The 21,690-nt window shown below is 41.3% G+C and overlaps 1 pseudogene; it reads right to left on the minus strand.

The window, feature by feature from the left end:
* Positions 1-1,374: 1,374 nt before the first annotated feature.
* LOC116129530 overlaps positions 1,375-21,690 on the minus strand; it is a 37,339-nt pseudogene continuing 17,023 nt past the window's right edge.

Below are 21,690 nucleotides of genomic sequence, written 5' to 3' on the forward strand. Positions count from 1 at the left end.
TCCTACTTCTATCGAAGAGCAGCCCTAGGTCGGTCGTCTTGTTAACTGTCAGAAAGGAAATAGGTTGTTAGCAAAGCACATTTCGAGTGTAAAATAAAATAAAAGAGAAAGAGGCCTACTCGGATCCTGGAAGCGGCAATGGCCATCGTAACGAAAGAAGAAAAACTTCGTTTCATAGGCCCCCACGTTACTCGGATAGCTGTGTATCCCATCGGCGATAGTAGGTCGCCTGGACAAGTAGTAAGAGTCCTTGTCTTTACTCTTCTTCAAATAATACGAGCAGCTGAGCTCCATCACGACAGCTCGCCTAGTCTGTTTTCTTGGCACGCGATGTATATTGCAACAGCAATGACGTACGCGTTCGGGGTCAACTACATCGGCGCAACCCCGAAGTGGTCCAAAAGTGACCTGATAAAATGGTGGAAGGGGATAAGTCCCCCAACCTTGATGATCTCCTCGGAGACCGTGGCCAGACCACTTAGCTGGTACCGCGATAAGTACGCCACGTCGAGGAAAGCATCCACCTCGATAGCGTACTGCTTTATTACCCTCTCGAGCTCTTCCCCGGTAAGCACCGAGAAGACCTCGATAGGGATGTTTGGAACACCCTATGGGGATGAATCGGTTCCCTGTTCAGATCTGGTTGTTGAGGGGTCCATTTTGCTGGTCTGCAAAAGGGACAAGTAGAAAGGTCATTTAGCCACTGTACGCTATTTCGTACGATGATGTGGGAGGAAACAAACTCCCTAAATTCCAAAGGAAACCCTAACGGCATGATTCAAGCCGCCATTCATGGCTCGAACCCGACCTAAGCATCTCGTCTCCGATAGGCTACCGGAAGACAGACGCCATTCAACCATGGAAAATAACGAAACAAAGACAGGGAAAAGCTCTTACCTCTCAAAGTATGAGAATAGCTTTTTCTTCGGATACTGGAAAAACGCTGGTTTGAAAGGCAAAGATTCCAAGTTTGCGAAAATCTTTTACTCTCTAAGGAAAAAAAAAAAAAAAAAGGCTCTAGTGACATTGCCTGAGAACGACTCGAGGTTTTTATAGCGTATGAATTTGCGCTTGGGTTTCTTGGAATCGAAACGACGTTTGGATGGCAAAGGTTTCTCACCGTTGATCATGGCCACGTGTCACGCATCAGTGAGGAAGAGTGAGCGTCACGACTGGATAAAGTCAGACCTTCATCTCTTCCATTGAAAAGCCCAAATGACGGCCATTCTCTCTTTCTCAGAGCATTAATTGCGTTTCAAATCCACATTTAATGCTCTGATAAGGGGCGTCGTTCCAACGTACTACGCATTTAATGTCCTTATAAGGCGTACTGTGTCAGTCTATAACGCATTTAATGCATCTGGCTGGCACTTATCATGCACAGGGCACATCTGTCAGCGCAAGGACTGCTTCATTTAATGCACCCATGACAAAAGGACAACAAGTGACGTCTGACGAAATCAAGTCATTCGTCCCCTGCAAACAATGAACATGCGAGGTTGTTCTCAAAAAAGTGCCATCCCGACCTACTTTCAGGCAGGTCGGGATTTCTAGAATCTCCAGGAATCATCCAATTACAGCATGACTTGTAGTTTCCAACATTCGGTTCTCAAACCTTAAAAACTAGGGGACTTCTGTTATGCTTGGGAACATAGGGCTGACATGGCGCCCAGTTAAGTGCGCAAGGTCAGACCTCGGGAAGAGCCTACTGCCATTCTGATGCAACTGCTTCATGTGATCATGGTGGCACCCACAGCTTGCTTCCGTCAGAGTAATGGGTGCACGTCAGGCCAGTAAGGAGTTGTGATGATCCCGCGTGTCCAACCCCTGCAGCAAATCACGTGAATTACTCTAAACGAAGGATTTGCACGGATCATCCCACCAACTTGTAGATTCAGTGATCATTACCTCAAGGCATCCCATTATAAAATGGGAGCTCCTCTCTCATTAAGAGGATTCGCACATTTTTACTCTTGACAAACTCTCTCTCTCTCTCTAGAAAAGACAGTCTTTAATACCTTGTATCATCAGTGTAAAGTCAGTCGTCTAAAGCGACCTGACCATTATCATTAATAAAATATCAGTGGACGTAGGATTCACTTCCTTAGCATCCGAACCACTTTAAAACTCCTTTCTCACTGCATTTACTTTCATTTTTCCAAACCATTCACGTGTGTCTTCTGGGGGCCAACTCAACATTTCACACGTGCTTTTCGTTGGTGTCAAAATCACGCATCAACAATATTAATTAAACTAAAACTAATTCAATACTGGTTCATCGGTTTTTACTAACTGGTTTTCCCCTTAATCGGTTTGGTTTCGATTCAGGAAAATTCCTGAACTGAAAAATCGGTTCGATTCACAAAATTGGTTAACTGGTTTTGAACAACCATAATAAGTGTTATGCCAATAGTGATAAACCACTAAGTAACCTTGTGGTCAGACCGCAAAACTTTAGGTATCTGGTCATATTAGAATAGTTAAGTATCATGATAGGGTGTCTTTTGATGAATAAAGGAAGCAATTTATATATATGAATTGAAGAACTCTTTCTTCTATTATTTTATATATATATAGATACAAGACAAAATGCTCTGAAACCGACAATACAAATGGTTTCTAGGGCATACACTAATATACACTAACACTTTCACAACCATGTCTAAGTATTCTAGGTTCAACAAATTTGATTCTTCTACCATCCTGTCTAGTCCCAAGACATTTTCCAACTCTTTTTGTACTTTCCCCATAGTCTCAGGATGTTTGAAAAGTTCTGAAAGTATCCACTCAATAGCTGCAGTTGAACTATCCTCTGCAGCTACAAACATGTCCTGATCATATTCATTTCAAGAAGAAGAAAATAATCTTTAATATAAATTCAAAAACATATAAAAGTAATTGGAAACTAAAGAAATTTTAGTACTTCAAATTTAACAAATGGATTCCTAGTCTAACAATGTTATACCTAAGGAAAGCAGGGCTGACGTGGATCAGGTCAGCATGCAAAAGTCAGAACCTGGGAACCCATAGCCAAGTCACATCACAAAGGAGCAACCTGCTTCTGTCAGTATAATGGGCGCCGCGTGTTAGGCCAGCCGTGAGCTGGAAAGCTTCCACGTGTCCAATTGCATGCACCAAATCGTGCAAATCGTTCTGGAAAAAGAGTAATAGGACATAGAAGAAGATTTGTACGGATAATCCCACCAACTCACAGATTTGGCAATCATCACCTTAATCCATCCCACTATAAATTGAAGTTCCTCTCTCAATTTCGGGATTAGCTAATCTCTCAAAGAAATAGCATATACTGTATTTCTCTCTCTCTCACTTGTAAACATCATTTGTAAAGTCAGCTCGCTGACCATGACCAGGTCGCTAACATTAATACATATCAGTGGACGTAGGACTTGCTTCCTTAAAGCATCTGAACAACTTTAAAAATAGTCTTGTCATTCTCTTTCACTCACATTCAAACCGTTCACGTGTGTCTTCTGGGCCTACTTAGCATTGCACATGCGCGTTTAGATGGTGTCCAAAATCCAACATCAACAGTTTGGCACTAGAAGAAGGGCCTTGATTTAGTATTCATCCTTCATCAGGAGAATCTCTAACTCATCGGTTGTACAATAGCAAATGGCTCACTGATTTGAACCTGAACGAACCAACCAGAATACTGAGGGCATTCCCCAAGTGCAGGAGGACACCTCTCCAGGGGTACCCTCAGTCCCATAGACCGCCGCAGGGGACATCCCGTCAAGTTCACAACTTAACCCTGCTGTTCTAAGCTACCTGGAGAGGTTCAACAATACTCTCCAAACAGTCATGCAAAGATTGGACCGTTTGGACCAGGGTACGCAACCCAGATCAAATGCGGTGGTGCAACCGCCAAAAACACCTGCAAGTCACGCGAAAGCTCAGCAAAGGGCGATAGCCTATGCCGCGAGCACTGTAGCGCGTCAAAGAAAGGGTAGGCAAGTGGCGAAAAATGGGCCTAAAAGCTCCAAAGGCCTTGCGAACACGACCACGCCCCAAGTAGAATACCTGTGGCGTTGAGACTCGGTGAAAGGATACAGCCCGAGCTATCCCATGCCATGTTGCGTGAAAACCCCCACAAATGTGCTGGGCGGGACAATTCTAATCACCGCCAGAACAATCCTGATTGTCGTATGGGAAGTTACCACACTCCGCGGGTCGGTTCGCACCACTGCAGAGGTAGTGAAAGTTCCCTGAATAACGCAGTGCCATCACACGGCTCTACTCAACGTGTGTCAAGATTGGCCGGAACTGCTGGCAGAGGAGGAATTCGACCTATGATCATTCCTCAACCGTAGAAGTGAGGGTCGCACCCATATCGCAGAAAGTATTCCTCAAATCAAAAAGCTGCAGCGAGCTCTTGATCAACTAAAAGCTCAACAGTATGAGCAAGGGTAGGTCGTATCAACATCTCCCTTTTCTCCGACGGTTTTAGCCTTCCCACTCCCATCGAGATTTAGAATGCCCGACATGCGGGGGTTCGATGGAAATTCTGATCCGCAGGATCACTTATATGAATTCAATGACCTGATAGAGCTTCACCAGGTCTTGAATTTGGCAAAGTGCCGTTGTCTGGCAGTGACCTTGACCTCTCATGCCAAACGATGGTTTAGGTTACTCGCGACAGGATCTATCAATTTGTGGCATTAGATAAGCACGACGTTCCTGAGGCACTTCTAAGCGAACAGAAAGTTCTCAATGCCTTTGAGCTATCTTAGCAATATAAGGCACGAGAGGGACGAATCCCTCCAATCATATATAGATCGATTCCACAGAGAACTTAACAAAGTAGCTCACACTCCCGAAGAGTCTGTTCGGACTCTCATCATAGCAGGAGTTTGTCCACAGACCGACCTGTGGAAAGAGCTACAGGCTGAGGATGATATTTCTCTTACTCGCTTTTACAACCTTGCGGAGAAATATCTCCGTATTAAAAGTTTTGTAGTGGCACTTCATCGCCGCGACTGCGGCGCCTTAGGTAGTGTGCCTAGTCAGGAGGAACGAATGAGAGTTAATCGCAGATGGGCTCTTGACGATCAACGAAAAGGAAAGAAGCCGCGCTATGAGCCCAGAAAGTCTTATGCCCCAGTTTCTCGTCGCGATCGTGACAAGAACCAATATACTCCCTTGAATGCATTTGTATCGGCTATTCTTTACAAGTCAGAAGAAGCCAGCCTGCTCGGAGAACTTGAGCCTATGAAAAATCCCCCATCGGCCACGAACAATAAACAATATTATCGCTATCATTGGGATAATGGGCACCATACCGATGAGTGCCAAGCTCTCAAGCAAGCGATCGAAGACCTCAATAAGCAGGGACACTTCAAGGAATATATTGATGACTCCGCTCCTTCGAGAGAGAAAAATCAGGGGGAACCGAGTAAGAAGCATCGTGATCGCAAAGGGGTGTGCACCCTTAATTTAATCTTTGGGGATCGTACCTCGCAGGGAACTCGCGAGGTGCCCAAGAAAGGTATGCTTACGAAGCCCATCACGACCCTATCAGAGTGATGAGCACAGCGCAACGACCACAAAAAGTTCGCAGGGAGGAGGAAATCTCCTTCTTTGAAAAGGACGCGGCTCGACTGCATCATCCCCACAATGACGCCCTTGTGATCACACCCCTCATAGGGTGCCATAATATTCACAGAATGTTAGTGGATAAAGGAAGTGTTGTGAACATCCTGTTTGCTTCAACTTTCGAAAGAATGAATTTGGACGACGCCAACCTGGAGCCTGCCTCATTCCCTTTATATGGTTTTACAGGGGACCACTTGCTCCCCTAAGGAACGATCTCACTCCCAATCACGCTGGGTGACTTCGACAAAGTGACCAAGGTAATCGAGTTCTTGGTAGTGGATTGCCCATCCGCCTTTAATGGAATCCTAGGGTGACCTCTACTAAGACACTTTAAGGCAGTCACTTTGATTTACCATCTGAAGATGAAGTTTTCCACCCCGACGGGGATTGGGGAAGTTAGCGGGTCTCAGCGCGCATCTCGCGACTGCTATGTGAAAGCAATATAGATGGCGTGCAAAGGGAAAGGCACCTCACGCGACAATCACAGATAGGCAATGGCAATCAGTCAGATCGAGCCACAGCCTAGCCTAGCTGAGGATAATATGGATCTTCGCATTCAGGAGTGCCCTTCTAGCGGGCCAGTTGAGGACCTGTTTGAAGTACTGGTCGACCAGAACAAACCGAGCAGGGTGTTAAGGATTGGGAACAATCTCAACCCGCAGCTCGCCAGCGAACTGACTAGCTTCCTCAGGAAAAATATCAATGTGTTCGCATGGTCACATACAGATATGGTCAGGATCAGCCCGGACGTTATTTGCCATGCGTTGACCATCGACAGCAAAGCCAAGCCGGTTCATCAAAAGAGGAGAGCGATGGATCCGGAGTGGTACGGTGCCTTGAAACTCGAGGTAAATAACCTCCTTCAGAGTGGATCCATCCGAGAAGCACTCTACCCAACTTGGGTTGCCAACCCGGTCCTAGTGAAGAAGCCTAATTACAAATGGAAAATCTGTGTCGACTTCACTGACCTCAACAAGGTGTGCCTTAAAGACAGCTTTCCCCTGCCAAGGATCGATCAGCACATGGATGCCACCTCAGGGCACAAGCTGCTAAGTTTCATGGACGTGTACTCTGGGTACAATCAAATTCTGATGTACGCACTGACCGAAGAGCATACATCATTTGTTACAGACCGGGGACTGTACTATTATAGAGTTATGCTCTTTGGCCTAAAGAATGCTGGCACAACTTACCAGCGGCTGGTTAACCGAATGTTCTTCGAACAGATCGGTAGAATGATGGAGGTCTATGTGGATGACATGCTTGTCAAGTCGCATGTCACTTCAGATCACATAGCGCATCTCGCTGAGATATTCGACATCCTACGATAGTTTTGAATGAAGCTGAACCCCCTCAAATGTTCATTCGGAGTATCCTCGGGAAAGTTCCTAGGGTACATGGTTAACCAATGGGGAATTGAGATCAACCCTGAAAAGATCCAAGCTCTCCTCGATATGAAGAGCCCGACCAACAAAAAACAGGTCATGAGCCTGAATGGGCGAATAACAGCGCTAAGTCACTTCATATCAAGGCTAACAAACCGATGCTTGCCATTCTTCAATGTACTCAAGGCCAATAAGAAGTTCGAATGGACCCCCGAGTGTGAGCAGGCATTCCAAAGAATAAAGGAACACCTCGGGAAGCCACCACTTCTGTCCAAGCCTCTCACGCAAGAGATCCTCTTTTTGTACCTGTTCATCTCATAGTTCACGGTTAGTGCAGCCTTAGTTCGGGAAGAGAACAGAACGCAATGGCCTGTATATTATGCGAGCAAGAATCTATTGGATGCCGAGATGTGGTATCCAGAAATGGAGCAATTAGCCTATGCCTTGATGATCGCTTCCCAAAAGTTTTGACCTTATTTCCATGCCTATACAGTTCACGTAATGACCAACTACCCGCTCAGGCAGGTCTTCCAAAAACCAGAGGCATCGTGTAAATTGCTTAAATGGGCCATGGAACTCAGTCAGTTCGATCTCCATTACAGACCGAGAGTAGCTATCAAAGGGCAGGCTATTGCCGACTTCATATCAGAGCTCTCGCATCACCCGACGAGCGAGTTGAAACAACAGTCCAGTGAAGTCATCTAAGAAACTATCCAAAACCTGTCAATCTGGAGCCTCTACTTTAATGGATCATCGAACAGAAAGAGGGCCGGGGTAGGTCTTCTCCTATTTAGTCCCGAAGGGGCTCGCATTAATGGCATTCTCCGGTTCGGTTTCAAAGCGACCAATAATGAGGCCGAGTATGAAGCTTTGCTCACTGGCCTGCGGTTGGCCAGGGAAATGGGCGCAACCACGATTAGTATCAATAGCGACTCCATACTAGTCGTAAACCAGATTTTGGGGGAGTATTAAGCCAAGAAAGAAAACATGATCAGCTATTTGGAGAAAGCTAGGGCGGCACTCGAGCCATTCAAACACTTGACAATCACGCAGATCCCTAGAGATAGTAACTCTGTGGCAAATGCCTTAGTAAGGATAGCCTCATCATTGGACTCGGATACACTAGAGAGCATTCCTGTTCGATTCATTGAGATCCTCAATATCAGCCCGATCGAACAGGCCGTGAATATAACAGAGTCAAACTTATGGATGACTCTTATCATTTGGTATCTCAAAGATGGGACCTTGCTCGACGACAATGTCGAGGCAAGGACCATCCAAACAAGATCTGCTCATTATACCCTCATTGGGGATCAGCTGTACAGGCGAGGGTTTAGTGTCCCTCTACTCCGATGTGTAGACAACGAAGAGACAGATTACATCCTGAGAGAGATACACGAAAGGGTCTATGGTAATCACACCGCCGCATGATTTCTTGCAAATAAAGTTGTTCGTTAAGGGTACTACTGGCCCCTAATCCAAGAAGATGCATACGACTTTGTCAAGAAGTGTGACAAATGCCAGTGGTTCTCGAACATATCGTGGGCCCCCTCTCACCAACTGACAACTATGACCAGCCCCCGGCCGTTCTCCATGTGGGGGATCGATCTCATTGGCCCTATGCCAGTTGGTAAAAGGGGAGTAAAATATGTTGTGATCGTTGTGGATTACTTCACCAAATGGGTTAAAGCCAAACCATTAGCCACGATCACGACTAGAAAGCTCAAGGACTTCATCTTCAAGAACACCGTGTGCCACTACAGAATTCCTCATACCCTTATATCCGACAACAAAAAAAAGTTCGACAACGAGGAGTTTAAGCAGTTTTGCGACGAGCTGGGTATTCACAAAAAGTTTGCCTCCGTCGCAAGGCCGCAAGCAAATGGTCAAGTTGAAGTCATTAACAAAACCATTAAGCATACTTTGAAGGCAAAGCTTGGCGTAGCCAAAGGAAATTGGGTCGACGACCTCCCTGAAGTCTTGTGGGCCTATAGAACAACTTCAAGAACCTCCACCTTAGAAACTCCCTTTTCGTTAGCATATGGCTGTGAAGCAATGATCCATATGGAGGTAGGAACTAGTTCACTTTGGAGGGACCTTTACAATGAAACAGATAATGAAGTGCTTATGCGCGCAAGTCTGGACCTAGTTGAAGGACATTGCAGCAAGGCCCAGCTAAGAATAGCGGCCTATCAGCAACGCAAGAAAAGGTTCTTCGACTCTAAGATCAGGATAAGAGACTTCTAGGTCGGAGACCTCATTCTAAAGGAAGTTCTTCTCGGCACAAGAGAACCAAGTACGAGAGTTCTGGGACTGAACTGGGAAGGTCCATACCGCGTTGCCGAAGTGATAAGACTAGGGACTTATCATCTCAAATGACGGAATGGTTCCAAAGTGCCTCGAGCTTGGAATGCTGAGCATCTCCGACCATATTATCAGTAATTCCGAACTCATTTTCCTTGTAAATGTCTTGATCTTTATGTAAATAACAAATGTCATACGTTCGTTTGCAATAATTTTGCATGTAATTTTGTTCGCATAAGCGTGTTATGACTGTTCGCAGACTTGTGCTAATGATAAACAGTTAGGAAAGTTATAAAGTGAACTCATAACGAGATTGTAAAGGTAATATATTTCATTTAGCAAATGTAAAGCGAGCGACGAAACAAAAAAGAAAAATTCTCGATCTACTCTAGGAAGAACGACCTCACATCAGGGCTGGTCAGTTGTAGGCTCCGAGGGGTGTCCCGAAGTCCCTCCCGATTCAGCTCCTAGGGCTGCCTCCTCCGCATCCTGGTCATCAAGTTGCGCCATGGAAAAGAGCATCTCTCGCCAGTCCTCCGGAAGGTTGAACATGTCAAGTCGTGGATTTTTCAACCGTAGGACGCAGACAAACTGGATCGCCCATTCAATAGCCTTTTCCTCGGCCTCCGCTCCCTAGGTCTATATCTGTTCGGTCAAGGAAGTAATTCTTCCCTGACTGAATTGGAGTTGGTCCTCAAGAGCCTGCTTTTGCTTCTCAAAGGCCTCCCTGTCCTATTCAGCTCGAAAGGCCCGCTTGTAGGTCGCTGTTAGCTCTTGATCTTTTGATTTGACCTCCACAGAGAGTCTAGCTATGGTCCTCTACAGCTCCTTCACTTCTTCCCCATGCCTCTTGAGTTCTTTTTTTAAAAGTGCACGATGCCAAGAGTCACGTCCCTTTCACCTAGGAGCTAGTTCGCCTCTGCCAAGGATCGTTCTCTCTCTGCTGTAGCAACTTCGAGGTCCTGCTTGAGTTTCGCGTTCTCTTCCTTCAGCGTGACCTCCCCCATGACAACTCCTAGCCAAACCTTCTACATGGATAATTGCATGGAGGGTAGAGCCTGCGAACAAAAAGAACAAGGTTATCAAAATTGGTAGGATAGCACCAACAAAGCTCGCTAAGGACAGCTTGTTTACCTTGCTTAAGTGTTGGATTAATGTGGACATCAGGTCCACATCGCTGGAGTTCACAAACTCCTTGAACACTTCAGCGAGTCCACACTCCAACAGTGTGAAGACGACCGACTGCAGGTGCTCTGGTAGGTTTCCCATTGAATCCAACACCAGATTATCCTCGCCGATGCCACCAGTAGAGCTCGTGTCGCTCGCCAGTTCCTTACCCAACCTCTGCCCAACATGTGTTTACGACCTACCAGTCTAATCACCCTCAAACTCAGTTTCTAACTCTTCGACCTGGATTTGCTTTCTCTTCTTCTTAGGTCGCTAGGCCGTTGTCTTCGTCCTCAAAAGGGTAACCATTGGCCGAGGAGCACCCTCAGGTTAGACCGGGACGATCGTTGGAGGGCTGAGAAGTCCTAGCAGGTTTAGCAAAAGCTCCCGTCATACCACCCTCGGCTGGGGAACCACCGGGAGCGGCTTCAGTCTTGGTTGACCTCATCCGAAGAAAGATGAACTGTTTCGGTCTTAACGATCTAGGCGCTTTTGGAGGCATGGTCGCTTCACATGAACATCATTAGTAAACAGTTAATTTAAACAGAACAAGTCAAGATAGAACTACTTACGAGCTGGGGACTCTAAGGTCGCGCTGACGTTGAAGAAACCGTACTTCTTAAGATTTGCGATCGTCACAAGCTTCTTCGCGTCACAACTCCGCTCGGGCAGAACACCTAAGGAAACAATTTTGTCCGAGTCAAAGAGCAGCCCCAAATCGGTCGTCTTATTAACTACCAGAAACAAATAGGTCGTTAGTAATAAAAATTACAGCGAAACCCATGAAATCGAAGAAAGAGAACCTACTCGATCCAGAAAACGGTAGTGGCTATCATAACGAAAGAAGAAAAACTTCGTTTCGTAGGCCCCTACATTGCTGAGATAACTGTGTATCCCCACCGCTATTGTGGGTCGCCTGGACAAGTAATATGAATCCTTGTCCTTGCTTTTCTTCAGGATATACGAGCAGGTGAGCTCTATCGCAGTTAGCTTGCCTAACCCATTTTTACGACACGCGATGTACATGCCGACAGTGATCATGTACGCGTTCGACATGAGTTGCATCAGTGCAATGCCGAAGTGATCCAAGAACGACTTGACGAAAGGGTGGAAAGGAATCAACCCCCCACCCTTGAATATTTCCTCAGAAATCACGGCCATCCCACTTGGCGGATCCCGAGCTGTGTGTGTCCCATCGCAGAGAACCTCCACGTTGATACCATACTGTTTTATCACTCGCTCAAGCTCATCCCCGATAAGCACCGAGTAGATCTCTTGAGTGAGGCTCGCAGGAGCATCCTACGTAGATGGGCCGACCCCTTCCTCGGGTCTGGTCGTTGGTCCATTCTGCTACAGTCTGCAAAAGCGACAAGTAAGAAGTCACTTAGCCATTGTGCGCTATTTCGCACGATGACGTGGGAAAAGAAAAAACTTCCTAAATCCTAGAAACCCTAGCAGAGTGTTTTGAGCCGCCATTCACGGCTCGAACGCAGCAAGAGCGTCTCATCCCCGATAACTATCGGAAGACTAACACTGTTCAACTATAGAAGAAAAAATAAAACAGAAACTATTCTTACCTCTTGAAGTGTGAAAATGGCTTCTTCTGCTTCAAATGGCTTCTTTTGCTTCAGATGACAAGAACGCGCTGGTTTAGGAGGCTAAGGATCTGAGTTTGCGAAAGTCTATTGTTCTCTCTGAAACAGACGCATAATAACAATGCCTGAGAAAATTTTGAGTTTTTATAAGGGAATGACACTTGGTCTCCTCTGAATTGAAACGACATCAGGCCAAAAAGGCGCCTTACCATTGATCACGACCACTCGTCACAAATCAGGCGGGGGACACTAACCATCACGATTCGAAAAAACCTAACCGTCGTGTGTTTCCCGCTGAAAAACTCAAACAACGATACTCTCCCACTCCGCATTTAATGCGCCTCAACCTGCATTCAATGTTCAGATAGGGGATGTCGTTTCAGAATGTCACGCATTTAATACAACTAAGTCTGCATTCAATGCTTTGATAAGAGTAGCGTTTCAGCCTGTCACGCATTTAATGCACTTGGCTGGCACTTATTGTGTGTAGAGCATGTCTGATAGAGTAGAAACTGTTTCATTAAATGTACCCATATTGAAAGTACAACATATAACATCTGAAAAGGTCATTATATAGAACACTCTTCGTCAGGCTAGTCGTGAAGCGACGTGACCTCTCGATCATGTCGTTCTGGTCGCAAAGTGACGTGACCCTTATAGTCATTCGGTCCTGAAATAGCACGACCCCTTTAGCAAAGGATTCCGTGTAATCAGGTTGTATACTCTGGAAGGTCAGGTTAGGTCGCTCATTCTTAAAAGCAATAATCACGCAAGGTCACACTATTACAAAAGCGCGACCTCGATCTCTCTTTAACCAGCTCGGGATCACCAGAACTTCGAAGACGTCTAGCCACAGCATGAATTATACTTTTCAAGGTCCAATCCTCAAACCTTAAAAACTAGGGAACTTCTGTTATGTCTAAGGAAAACAGGGCTGACGTGGATCAGGTCAGCATGCAAAACTCAGAACCTGGGAACCCACGGCCAAGTCACGTGACAAAGGAGCAGCCTACTTCTATCAGTGTAGTGGGAGCACACCAGGCCAGCCATGAGCTGGAGAGCTTCCACGTGTCCAATTGCATGCACTAAATCGTGCAAATCGTTCTGGAAAATGGGTGATGGGACATAAAGGAAGATTTGTATGGATAATCCTACCAACTCACAGATTCAGCAATCATCACCTTAATCCATCTAACTATAAATTGAGAGTTCCTCTCTCAATTTTGGGATTAGTTAATCTCTCAAAGAAATAGCATATACTGTATTTCTCTCTCTCTCACTTGTAAACATCATTTGTAAAGTCAGCTCGCTGACCTCGACCAAGTCGCTAACATTAATATATATCAGTGGACGTAGGACTTGCTTCCTCAAAGCATCCGAACCACTTTAAAAATAGTCTTGTCATTCTCTTTCACTCACATTCAAACTGTTCACGTGTGTCTTCTGGGCCCACTCAACATTGCACACGCTCGTTTAGTTGGTGTCCAAAATTCAACATCAACAAATAATTCTCAGATTGCTTACCAAGAGCATGGCCTTGACGTGCTCTCGCTCAATCTTGTATTTGGTTTCTTCTGAACCCACGAAGCTCAACTTGACATCAACAATGTCCTTTGTTCTATTTTCATCCTCGGAATCAACATGCTCATTAATAACCCTTTCCAAGAAGTCATCAAACACCTTGGAAACCGCCTTCATTCGCTTGGTCAGCCCCTGCAGATCAAGTGAAGTAATTTGAGGAATGTAATCACCCAAGTTAGGAATGGCCGCCAATTTTGTACCCTCGAGAGTCAAAGTGTTGAATCCTCTCTCATCAAGCTCGACATCCGCATATTTCTTCCTAAACACCATTCTGCAAGTCAGATCTGAACTGAGAGATGAGACCTTGTCACTTAGATCAACCACAACACCAGCAGCAGCAGCAGCATCTTTTATGTGGTCAATCAAGAGATCAAGCTCTTCTTTTCTCATGGCCCTAAAGGAACTAATCTTAGCACTGCTAAGAAGTTCCAGGGTGCAAATCTTGCACATGGTTCACCAATAAGATCCATAAGGCAAGAAGGACAAGTTCTTTTGCCTATAACCTATGTGTTTTGTAGCTTCAACAGGAGGCCTACTAGGAAAAACAAGGTCTTGAGTTTTTAGGAACTGCTCAACAGTGTGAGGTGATGAAACAACAATAGTAGGAATCGAGCCTAAGCGTAAGAACATGATGGACCCATATTTTTGGCAAGTTTATGAAAATCTTTGTGAGGAAACTTTCCCAACAAATGAAGGCTTCCAAAAATTGGGAACCCTCTAAGACGTGGAGGTAGTCTCTTAGTTTTTGAGTCTTTTTTCTAGAGAAACGCTTGGAGGAAAAAGACAAGAGCTAAAAGTGCAAGTGAAGTCTATGTCCAAGACATGATGGTGAGATTGTTTGGTCACTTCTAGTTGTGAAGACAATTTAACAAAAACTCCTTGAAGGGGAGGAACTGGTACCACAGAAATATTTATCCTTAACTTTGACAACGCAAGGAAAGGACAGAGATACTGAGTGAATATTTAGGAAAAATAGAGGAGTATCTTTATAGCAAGATAAAAGCACCTGCAAAATTTTTACTACTTCGCGAAACCAAATAGTGTTTATTTTATTTTTTTGTTTTTTGTTTTTTCAACCACTTGAAGTAAAAATTTAGCAATAAAACTATGCTTACAACTTTTTTAGACAACCCTGATGTGGTAGCTCATGATTGGTCAACTCATATTAAGGCAAATCAGACCCACTGCAAGTTGGCCAATCACAAACCACCACATCAGGGTTGTATGAAAAAATTGTAAGTATAGTGCTTCTCATGGGAATCTTTCCCATAACTCTGAACAATCTGTAATTAAAGAACAACACATTAATAGTAAGAGCAAAAATTGTAGAGAATGCTATTTTCAAACTCTAAATATCATAATTTATCAATTAATCAAGAAAATGAGGAATTTCCTCAACAACTACTTCAATATATGCCTTAAAAACACGTATAAATTAACTTTAAGGAAACATAAATTGTTATATTATAGCTTTTCTATGTATACTTGATAGTGTATAATTAATTCACTTAGAGAATTTTAACTAAAGACAAAATCAATAATAAAGATCATTGAGGATTGACTAGTATTAATTCAATGAAAGAGAACAAAAAAGTCTATGGAAAAAATATATTGTTAAGTAAATGATACTTACCATTTTGTAAATGTTGTATGATTGTATCAATGTCACTCTCTGAACAATCTTCATAGTTCAACTCTTGTAACTTCGGCATGCTTAAGCCTCCTCCAAAAAAAGTCTTCATCTTGGAGCATTCATGCACATGTAAAGTAGTTTTTCATGAACGACTTCCTTGGGTTCCATGATGTACTTTTCGTCCAGTGAAGACATCTTCGCCTTGAGCTCTTCTTCAATCTTGCCGTTACTCAAGTGTGTGATTGTGTGTATGTGAGAGAGTATCATATCAATACCAACTAGGATAGGTATTCAGTACTTGTCTACCCAAACCAAGCATTTTGTGGCGTCATTTTAATTTACCTACAAAATGGTAATATTAATCAATAATTATTTAAATTAATAATAAAAATGAATATTCAGTTTGACTGTTTGGTTGAGTGCAGAGAGTAAAAGTGGAATGCAAATTGCATAATAATTATGTTTAATGATGCATCATCTAAGACTAACAAGAAGCCATACTTCTTGTGAAGCTTCACAAGTTCAACCATTGGTGCAATGTCTCCATCCATATTGAAAAGGCTATAGAAAGAAGAGAATTAAGTACATTATCAGAAAATATGCCAGAAGTTAAAAAATAAGGATTTTCACCAATAAAAACATTAAAAACTAAATGAATAACTAAACAGATAAACATAGTAAGATCAACAATCTGTCAAACATATGGTATATTACCAAAACACCTAGCAAATATTTCCAAAAGACTAACTGTGAACCACAAAGTAGTAAGGTTTCATAGACAAGATGCAACATATCCAAGGTATAACACATTCATAAATGGTGTCAGCCATGTATCCAAAGTATACAATCTCATTAGAAGATTTAACTCAATATGAAATTACAGCATGAAAAATTGAAATAAAAATAAAAATAAAAATGAAGATGCCATTCCAAATAGACTCTGCATTCACACAGAGCGAGATTCACAATTACCAGGCTTGTTATTTCCACCTTCAAACTAAGAAAACCCTAAGTCAAGGCAGGGAACTTAATGGAGTTACTTTAACTCAACTCATGCTTAAACTTTGTGGCAGCTTGAGGCTCACACCTTATTATTTTGGAGATCCAAATGTTCATCTTACACTTTTCTGCAAGATCACTAAATAAGCTAAAGTCCAATATACCATCCCTCGAAGTTTCCTTTAGCTCTCCCTGAAAATGGTCCTACAAATATCTAACACATATTTTTAAGCAATCTAGTAGTTGGATTAAATCGGTGACCCTTTGAAATTATTTATGTCTATCCCAACAATAAATCTTATTACTTATTAGCTTCCTAATATATGGAGAAAAAGTAAAAGTAAAGGAAAAAAAAAAAGAATGATATCCTAGAACAAGCATCAGACTCTGAATATTTGTGACCAATAACTATATCTATTTCTTAAGTTATCTAACCAAAGGGAAGACAAAAGCTATAGTATTAAAGGAACAATTTTCATAGTTCAACTCTTCTAACTTTGGCATGCTTAAGCCTCCTCCAAAAAAAGTCTTCATCTTGGAGCATTCACGCATATGTAAAGTGGTAGTTCATGAATGACTTCCTCCGGTTCCATGATGTATTTTTCGTCCAGTGAAGACATCTTTGCCTTGAGCTCTTCTTCAATCTTGCTATTACTCAAGTGTGTGATTGTGTGTATGTGAGAGAGTATCACATCAATACAAACAAGGATAAGTATTCAGTACTTGTCTACCCAAACCAAGCATTTTGTGGCGTCATTTTAATTTACCTACAAAATGGTAATATTAATTAATAATTATTTAAATTAATAATAAAAATGAATATTCAGTTTGACTATTTGGTTGAGTGCAGAGAGTGAAAGTGGAATGCAAATTGCATAATAATTATGTTTAATGATACATCATCTAAGACTAACAAGAAGCCATACTTTTTGTGAAGCTTCACAAGTTCAATCATTGGTGCAATGTCTCCATCCGTATTGGAAAAGTTATAGAAGGAAGAGAATTAAGCACATCATCAGGAAAGATGCCAGAAGTTAAAAAATCAGGATTTTCAGCAGTAAAAACATTAAAAAATAAATAAATAACAGAACAGATAAACATAGTAAGATCAACAATCTGTCNTAAAAGTAAAGGAAAAAAAAAGAATGATATCCTAGAACAAGCATCAGACTCTGAATAGTTGTGACCAATAACTATATCTATTTCTTAAGTTATCTAACCAAAGGGAAGACAAAAACTATAGTATTAAAGGAAGGAATTAAGAAAAGATGACTACCTGTCAGTGACAACAATTTTTTTCTTCATTGTGCAACTTGATCTGTCATAACACAAATCCATTACAGTGACAAGAACAATGGAAATAACAGATGGAACAAAAACTATTACATGGAATACTTTAAGAGAGAAGTGAAATGCTTACAACAATGCCTTGAGATGGGACATGTCATAGTGTTTATAGATAAAAGGTTTTGCACTTTTTTGTTCTCTCAGCAAGACGAATACCATCAATTATAAACGCATGGTTTAGTGCATCAGAAAATATGACAATTTTTTCATTTTTCAAAGTTTATCACCAATAGAGCCAGGAGTGAGGCAATGCTTCCAATTGCTACCATCACAGCCATATTGGCTGCAAATCCTGTAGGACAAAGATGACAATCCTAGAGCATAAATTGGGACTATAATTTATCAGTTTTCTAATTATTGTAGTAAACATCTTAGCAGCCAAATGAAAACTAATATCAACGATTGAAATCATAATTAGAAAAATTAATCAGAATTAAAAAATAAAAGAGAGAGACATAAGAAATATGAACGTACAGATGAAGGGGGGGAGGGAGAGGAAAAGAAGAAGGCCAGAATTTCCCCTGAGGAGGTTGTTGATGGGAGAGTAGAGAACGATGACGGAGGAGACCAAAGTCGTGAACACCCCCTGAGAATACCACATCAAGGTGACATGATTCACCCAATCGATGAACACTTGAACCGAACTCGCCCATTCTTTTGGGCACAGGGACGTGAGAACCAATCCGAGCAATCAACCCCTTTTTTACAAAAATCTACCACCTACACTATACGACCTTTTGGATTCCTCTTTCACTTGAATTTCCAAGGGGGGAAACTCCGTTTTACAGCCGCTCCTCTACAACTACCTTTCGCCTAACATGATCACAAATGAAGACAGAGAATTGCGTAGATAGGAGGAGGGGACGAAGCAACCCATTTGTTCAGATTGGAACAATTGAAGAGAGAAAGAGAATGGTGGCCCTTTCGCCTAGGGGACATCGTCGGAGAACAATGTCAGGGATAGGGTGAGAACCTTCCCTTCTGTTGGTTACACCTTTCCTCGATATGGAATAATGGTTTTCAGGAAGGGCGGCTATAGGACAAATTTTAGGATTTGAATTATAGGGTTAGGAAAAAAAATTCTTTATTTTTGGGAAGTGAGGTGGCACATAAGTGACGTGGTCATTACACATACTTTTTGGTCATTATTTATTTAGCATTATTTTTGGGAATTATAGGGTTAGGAAAAAAATTATGTATCTTAGAAAGAATATATACTTTTTGGTCATTCCACATATAATGCTAATATTAAAATCTAATTTACCAAACACATATGCAGTATATGGCTTTTGAAACTCACCACAATTTCAAAAACTAAATTTACTAAACACAATTCTGATTATTTTTAAAGTTTGGTATAAACTAATTAAACTTATAGCTACAATAATCCCAAACCAACCCTTAAAATGATATATTTTACTCATTAAAAATATATGTATAATCTTAGTATATATTTAATAAATATTACAAAAAAATACTAAAATAATTTATCTTAATTAAAATTTATTAAATCAAATAGTTAAAAAAGAAGAAGAAGAAAATAGGGGTGGTTGCCAACCAACTGGTAGAATTCGACAATAAACAGTCAAAATCAAGCAATCGCTGCCAAGACATGTCAGTGTCACAGCTAGTCCTATAAGGACCAACATGAGCTAATCTGTCGGAATCTGGTGGTTTCATCGAATTCTGACAAGCCATTTGGCCACAAAAGGTGACCGAATGTTTTGCAGCCTTTTGTGGCCAAATAGTTTGTTGTAATCCTTTTATAAATCAGATTACTTGTAATGACTTCTTTAATAGTATATTTTATAGCATATACTATGAAAACATACATAATTAGCATATGAGAATAGTTGAGTCCAAATTTTTCTTTACATACAAAATATAATTCTTTACATATATCAAAATAACAAGTACAAAAACTTAGCAACGGTGGACAGTAATGCCAATTCTCTCCACTTGTCGACGTCCTTCCGATCGCTGCTCACCTATTTCCTGGAAAAATATGGAAAAACAATGGGATGAGTATAAAAATGCTCAGTAAGTAAATCTCTTAACTCTTCTCCTTCTTAGGTTCTTTCCTTACTTAATTCATTCTCTTTTCTTTCTCTTTTCTTTCTCTGTTTCTAACTCTCATAGTTCTTTTCGTTCTTTGTACTTCCCTCTGTTATATCTTTCTTATTCTTTCTATTCTTCCTAACCATGATGAAATTCATGGCGATATGCATGAATAAAATGCATATGCAATAATGCATAAAATGCTTTTTCTTTCTTATTTCTATTTTCTTGTTCTATTTCTTTCTATTCTTTTCTTTTCTTTCTTGTTTTTTTTTCTTTTCTTTCTTGGCTTGTTCAAGCCTTCTCATTATTTCTTATTCTTATTCTTATTCATTCTTTCTTACTCTTATTCTTTCTTATTCTTATTCTTTCTCATTCTTTCTTATTCTTATTCTTTTCTTATTCCTATTTTCTTATTCTTTGCCGATCGGACTCGGTTGATGTATGGATTCGGAACCTTGGCCGTGTGAGTGAGTACAGTCCTCATCTACATGCACTCTTGCGGACCGTACAAATTCTTCTTTCTTCTTAGGCCACTCAATTAAGGTGACGTGCATATATGAATTCTTCTTGGTGTAACCCTCATCCACATACACTCTTACGGGTCATACAATTCTTCTTCTTCTTATGCCACTCAATTAAGGTGACGTGTATGTGGGAATTTCTTCTTAACACTCACGGTTTCCCATCACACCAACCTATTCTTTTCTCTTCTTTAACACTTTTTCTTTCTTTAATTCTTTAATGCTTATTCTTTCTTTCTCTTTATTCTTAGAATGTTTTATTCTTTCTTTCTTTATTCTTTATTCTTTATTCTTTATTCTTCTGAAGTTTCTACACATACACAATTATATGCATATGGATGGTCATACTTAAAATTTCTTACTAAATGCACTTATGAAATGCACTATGCAATGTTGAATAAATTAAGGTTTCTACTCAACTCATGCTTCTCTTAGGCATTTCATCAAATAATACTTGTGCATAAACAAACCCTAATGTAATTATCATTCTATTTTAAACCATCTAAATTGAGAGAAAACTCTCTTGTAACATCACCATACCTACACTGCAAAAACACTCCCAAAGTTTCTCCAATTCTTCCAATTTCAACGCATCATCAAACATCACATACAATCCTCATATTCAAGTATATCCAACAACAAGCATAACTAATCATCCATCTCATCTCAATTCTCAATAATACTAAAATGCATATTTAAAAGAAATCTCTACTCACTTGATTTTCTTAAACTTTAACTTGAGTTGGATTTTGAGTGGAATTAATTACTTATGCTTGAGTAGCTCTCCTAAGCTCTCTACTCTTGTTGGATTCAAATCTTCTCTTAACCTAAGCATGACTTCATAAGAACTTACTTTTACACAAATAAAACATAGATAAAGAGCAAGAATCCTTACCTCTTGAAGCCTAAAATCAAACCCTATGAAAAACCACTCAAAAGCCCTCAAAATCCTTGGAGGATTGAATGAAAATTTGAGAAAATGGGGGAGGAGTGTGGCGGTGGAATGAAGAAAATAAGGTTTCAAACCCTAACACTTTAGTTTATAAACACACTTTCCCATTTGCCCTTACTCTTTCTTGAAAACTTCATATGCCTTCATTTTAATGCATTCCTATGAAATTCTATTCTTTTTCATCCCCCACTTTTCAACTAATTTTGAGTGAAAAGACCATTTTACCCTTAATGCAAGTTTAAGGCATTTTCTTCATATTCTCTTAAAATCACTTTAAGAAAATTAACTAAGGGCTATAAAAACATAAATTAAATCATGTACTCCATGCTGGGCGTTACAATTCTCTCCCCCCCCCCCCACCTGAAATTCAAGCAAACAACTCTGGAACGGTTCTGCATGTTGCTCTGTCTCCCATGTAGCTTCTTCAAATTTATGATTTCTCCAGAGGACTTTCACTAAAGGGATACTCTTGTTCCGGAGCTCTTTAATTTTTCTATCCAAAATCTGCACTGGATGCTTTCATACACAAAGT

The sequence above is a fragment of the Pistacia vera genome, unplaced genomic scaffold, assembly GCF_008641045.1.
Source record: "Pistacia vera cultivar Batoury unplaced genomic scaffold, PisVer_v2 Contig212, whole genome shotgun sequence".
Lineage (NCBI taxonomy): Eukaryota > Viridiplantae > Streptophyta > Magnoliopsida > Sapindales > Anacardiaceae > Pistacia > Pistacia vera.